The sequence below is a fragment of the Lissotriton helveticus genome, chromosome 10, assembly GCF_964261635.1.
Source record: "Lissotriton helveticus chromosome 10, aLisHel1.1, whole genome shotgun sequence".
NCBI classification, from domain to species: domain Eukaryota; kingdom Metazoa; phylum Chordata; class Amphibia; order Caudata; family Salamandridae; genus Lissotriton; species Lissotriton helveticus.
In genome coordinates this window covers 796,055,136-796,061,137 of record NC_136071.1, presented here as the reverse complement: position 1 = coordinate 796,061,137, position 6,002 = coordinate 796,055,136, and positions in this window count along the sequence as shown.

The window sequence follows — 6,002 nt, the reverse complement described above, 5'->3', positions numbered from 1 at the left end:
GTACCCTCTTCCCTTTCACAATTTGGTTGACTCTGTGATGGCGTGTCCTGTGACTTCGAAAACACTCTCCAGTACTCTCCTTTTGTGCCTTCTGTTTTGTGCTTACAGTATTGGGTGGAATTGTGCATCTTGCTATGCATCAGGGTTTAATTTTGTAGATCTGAACCCTAATTTAATACTGCTATGTTAAAAAAGATTTATACATCGGTTAACTTTAGACGGCACTTTTTGGATGTCCTTGAGTCCATTTAAACTGCTTTTAGAAACAGTGTGTCTTAAAGCACACGTTTCCGTAACTGCTAGGTACTGCTGTGTGTTTGTGATGCAACACAAACTTCCAGAAGTAAAGTGCAATTTGGGGTTCAAGTGTTAGATTGCAGGTCACATTTATTTCTGTAGCCCAAACTCCAGCACATGGGCACCAGAACACTTTAGAACAAAAAAAGGAATGTATTCACAACTGCAGTCGACGGAGAAAGTAATTAGGCTATTCTCGCAGAAAGGTGAAGGCAAAGAAGAGTGGAGGCCTGGCATAATTCTTGATGGTGAATGTTCCATGCTCACAAAACAGCTGAAGATGTGGTTTGATTTCATGTTATTTGGTCTGGATTCACAAAGCCTTTTCTATGAATAGGTCTGTCTAATTCCTTGCTCGTGTGAGTTACCTCAAATAGCCAGACATGATTCACCAATCATTCTCTTTGAGAAGGTTTAGCATAGTCCAGGCTTATGTTTGACTTTATCATGAGTTTTTAGGAGTAAGGCTTACCCACATCTTTTGTGAGTAGGCATAAATTACATTGGAACTGTTCACGAAAAATGGCCTGTGGATCTGACCAAGGTATAACGCTGTAACTTACCTCCAAGGTCGGTGAAACTCAGTTACTCCAAGAAAAAAAAGCTTCGTCAGTCAGGCCCATTTTCTCAGGTAGTTTCCAGAATAAAACGGGTATTACCCTTCATTTTGCAGGATCCGTTTGAGGAGAACTCGGGGGAGTAAAGGTGGGTTGTTTGCCTAGCTTATTCCCATGACACCATTTGATTGAGGCTGGCAGCGTGTAGGGTGCACTCAGGTTGGTGTTACCTGTGACAATTTACGTGGGACCTTTAGCTGCAAGCAGAACTGAGCCTTGTTCGAGAGTGATCTGGTTTAGCAGATGTGGTAGTGAGTGACTTTGGATTTTATGGTGGTGTGCGGTTCAAAAGTCACGTGATCATTCAGATGTTTTGTTGGGGACATTCTAAAAGGAGAATTTCAACCCAGAGATGGGCATGTGATGATTCTTTGACGAAGAGAATGAACTCCGTCCTGATGGAATTGTCCTTAAGGGTTTGTTTTGAGCCCACTCATTCTTCGACGAATTCCAGGTATTTCAAGCAGGATCAAGAGTATCTGAGATGGTAGGGTACAGCTGCCTGTTGTTTGCCCATGAGTGTTTTTTTCTCCTGAACTTTTTCCTAGTTATTTAATTCGATCCAGGGTATTAATCAATAGCATTTATGATTTTGAGTGTTCCTGGTAAGGTATGAGGATTTTTGTTTTTAATATGGACTATAAATAAGGGTTTTCCCGTTTTGTCAAGGTTTTGGACTCTAATCCAGTGTCCAAATATTTCATGACTTTCTGCATGTTGAGCCATGTGCATTAATTTATCCTCAGCAGCGCATCATGAGTACAGAGATGGCTAGCTTTAGTTTCTAAGTAAATATGATGGTGTAAACACTTCGCATTTATGCAACTGGAAACTTTTCTGAGTCGTGGAATTCCTTTACACGCAAGTTAAGGCTTGTAAAAGCCCTTAGAAATGACCTCCATGCTTCAGTCTCAGATAAGTCCGTTTTTAATTCTAACACGTCTACTGCTTTATGCTGTTTCAATGAAAGCATGCATTCATTACTTTTTCAAGATTTTTCTTGTCTTTCATAAATATAACTGCTATGGCCCTTCTTGATGGGTGGTGTGTGTGGGGGGGGTGTGGGTGCAAATGCAATAGGTCTCGCATTTGAGAGAGATTAAGCTATTGGCATTGTAAATGACAATGCCATATATTTATCTGTTTTCAAAACCAACAAATACATTAAACATTTGTCATTTACAATGCCAATAGCTCTAACTTTTGCAAAGGTGAGACCGTTGCATTGTAACACACTGTGTGTGTGTGTGTGGCTCTGTCTGTGTGTGGCTCTGTCTGTGTGTGTGGCTCTGCGTGTGTGTGTGTGTGTGTGTGTGTGTGGCTCTGTGTGGCTCTGTGTGTGGCTCTGTGTGTATGTGTGGCTCTGTCTGTGTGTGTGGCTCTGTGTGTGTGTGTGGCTCTGCGTGTGTGTGTGGCTCTGCGTGTGTGTGTGGCTCTGTATTTGTGTGTGGCTCTGTGTGTGTGTGTGTGGCTCTGTGTGTGTGTGTGTGGCGGGGGCTCTCTCTCTGTGTGTGTGTGGCTCGCTGTGTGTGTGTGTGTGTGTGGCTCGCTGTGTATGTGTGGCTCATTGTGTGTGTGTGTGTGGCTCGCTGTGTGTGTGTGTGTGGGGCTCTGTGTGTGTGTGTGTGTGGCTTTCGGTGTGTGTGGCTCTGTGTCTGCGAATACTCTCTACTACTCTCTAATGCTCACCTATTGCCATTTATTTATGTTTTTTTTAAAAATGGAAAAAAATGTCATGAGCAATGCCAATAGCTCTACCTTTAATAATGCCGAGACCATTGCATTGTAAATGCTTGTTTAAATATTGGGATTATCTCCGCTCCCGCCCATGTTTTTGGTGGGGGTGCTCCACTTGCCACTGCATTGGCCAAGAGTAGTATGTAAGACGCCCTGGTGTCAGGGTCCGATAAGAAAAGATCAGCCGGGGCACTATCTGGACCTCGAGCTTTTCCACGGGGAATGAGTTTCAAGATTTTTAAGACCTTTGTTTTAGTAAATAAGACACACGGTTCTGGGGTAAGTTACATTAAGGCAGTAATATCGCTTGAAGGGCCTCTAAATTGGGTTTCAAAGTAAGAGACCAAAGCTTCGTGGGAAACATTATTTTCAGGAGCTGTGGAAATATTGCCCCTGCCCCATTTTAAAGTGTGCCAAAACCTCATTGTATCCCTATCCTTGCTAGCCTCCAGCAAATCCAACCAATATTTGTCCTCCCAGGCAGTTCGGGCTAACTGTTGTTGCTCTCTATATAAGCGTCTGGCCAGTCTGGTGGCTGGCCCGTCGCGTGACTTAATTGCCCTAGCCAAGATCTTATAGGCCTTCCTACAGGAGCTATTATACCAGGAAGTTCTTCGAGGTTGGGAACCCTTGTTCTGTGTCTGGGGTTTGATGAAATATGACTTAAGGTTCCCAAACAGGGTTTCATATAGACCAGTGATCATACTATTGATGTGTTCCTGGGTGTAGGAAGGTGGATATCTGACTATGGTTACCCCCAAACTTTTTGCCTAGTGTTTAGCTGGTTTTTGACTTAGTTGGCCTGGGATCCTGCTATTCAGGGCCCCAGGCTAATTGCTCTCTCCTTAAAATGGACTCCATGTACCTTAGGTACATACCCAATTGGAACTGGTTCACCTTATTGGCCCCTGTAACAGTGTACCCCAGGTACCCAGGGCATAGGTGCTTCCAAGGCCTACCAGGGGCTGCAGCACGTATTGTGCCACCCCTGGCCTGGCCTCCATATTTGACACAACTGGCTGATCACTCAGCTGGGGTAAGTCGGTGTAACCACCCCTTACTTAGGTGTAGTATGCCTATGCCTAACCTAAAATGGACACATATGTTCCTATCAGCCACTCCTATGGAAGGCCTCATCAATCCTGGAGGCAGAGTGCTTGGAAATATGTGAGATGGTGCTCTGGCATGAGCTGAGCCTGTCTGCAGCTTTTCGGAACCATGTCCTTTAGCTGTTCCATGATACTGCCATACCATATACTCTTAAGTGCATTCTGAACCTCGCGGTTAAATGCTATCTTTGGTTTGGCTTTATCAAAACATGTCGAATAAGGTGTTATACGAATTGGAATACTACCCCCTCGCCAGTTCTGGCGACGGGGGTAGCATTCCACCTTTCTAGAGGGACACGACATGTACCTAGCCTGAACCCCAGTTAAAGTTAAACAGAGCCTCAGCATCACAAAATGGATGCTGCCACCACAGACACAAGTCTGACCTCCTGCTGCTGGGAGTCCTTCCAGCGAGGGCAGCTTGGACAAAGGGTTTCCTGCCTTGGGAGGTGCTAGCACCACCCCAGACAGGATTTTGTGCATTGGGTAGGACTGAATAGAATCAGACATGCCTGGGGCACACGAGGTGTCCCTGTGCATATGCCAGTTCAAACCGGTGCTGGGGCTTTCCAGCCCCAGTCTTGGCGCGAGGCTGGACAAAGGAAAGGGGGTGTAACCACCCCCCTTCCTGGTCCCACCCAGAGGAGGGACCTAGTAGGTGATCCGGCCCCCAGAGTAGGAGCTGTGTCCTTAGACTTCAGATCATCCTGAACTCGACTTGAAACTAAGAAGAAAACTGGACTTCGACATTCTGCTGCACAGAAGACTGAAGAGAATCTCCCTTGTGGCCAAGGAGTGACCACCCTGTGAATACAGGCACCAACCAGCAACTCGACGTCTGCTTTGCCGCCGCCTCCCGCCGGAGCCCGAGCCCAGAGCCTGACAAGACCCAGACTCCCAGACATCTCAGAGCCCGATCCACAGTCCCTGAAAAGAAGAGACACGTGGAGGCACCGAGAGACGTGGGACCGGACATCTTGGAAGACCCCCGAAGAGCTGACTGCGCAGCACCCGAGGCACCCTCGATGCTGTGCTTTGGGATTTGAGAAGCCCTAACACCGAGCAGCATTTGCACCGAAGATCAGCCCCCCAGCATCTCCACGATCTGCGTGGGGCCCTTTTGCACTTTGCCACTCGATGCGCCATCCCGGTCACTTGCCACGCAGCTAGTGGCCATCTTGGCGACGAAAACTACGACTTACACTGCTGGTCTGGTTGCTCCAGACTGGCCCTTGCTCCCCTGAAAAGGAGCACCCGCTCTGACCTTGCTGGTCCGAGTGATAAGCTTGAATCGATTCCTGCGTGACTTGCTTTTGCCAAGGCCTGTTTGCTCCAATCAAGTTGCCGACACCGCCATCAGCGAGAGCCATCGTGGGACAGCTCGTGATCGACTCCTGGACGTCCTTGACCTCTTCGTGTCCACGTGGCTGCAGAGACAATCTTCACTTTATCACCTGTTTGCACCCGACATCGCCTGGTTCCATCCTGGTTCCACGGTAGTCACTGGCTAGTGACTTTGAACATTGTCCCCTCTGCTTTCAGGTCTTCACCTCTTCAGATCCACCCTTGGATCCACCGGAACTCTTCACGACGACCCGCCTGCAGCATCTTCAGCTCCAAGCACCATCGACCTGCGTGACGAAACCCGACACTACATCGCACCTGTGCACCCGCTTCCTGTGGGTGAGGTAACTCAACAACGCCGGTATTCCCACACTGGTGTACACCTCTAGTGCCTGTGTCTAAAGTTTTATCCTTGTAGGTCCATCGGAAGGTTCCTTAAACACTAACTTTGTAACTTTTACGCACCATTGACATTGCATTGGTGTATGCGTGCACTTTAAGCACTGCACCCGAGTCCCATGGGCCTTTCCCGACTTCATCACTGTTAGTCCTGAACAGCTCCAGCGATTCCCCAGGCCCTAGGCCTCTTCACGTTCCCCATAGTGGTTCTTATACCACTATTTTAGTATATGGTTTAGGTGGCCCCTAGGGCTCATCCATAATTGTGCAACTTTTGTATATTTAAACTGTGTTTTGTTTTAACGCATTTGCTTCTGTGCTCATAAAGAGTATAGGGGATATTTGTAGAAATAAATCTATATATATTTTCAATATATATCTGTGTGGTGTCCTTTCATCTGGTATTCAAGGGGATTGTGTATGGTAAAACAGCTTGCTTCACACGCCTTTACAGAGTTTAGCCTAAGACTGCTTAGTCCATGCTACCCCTAGGATAGCT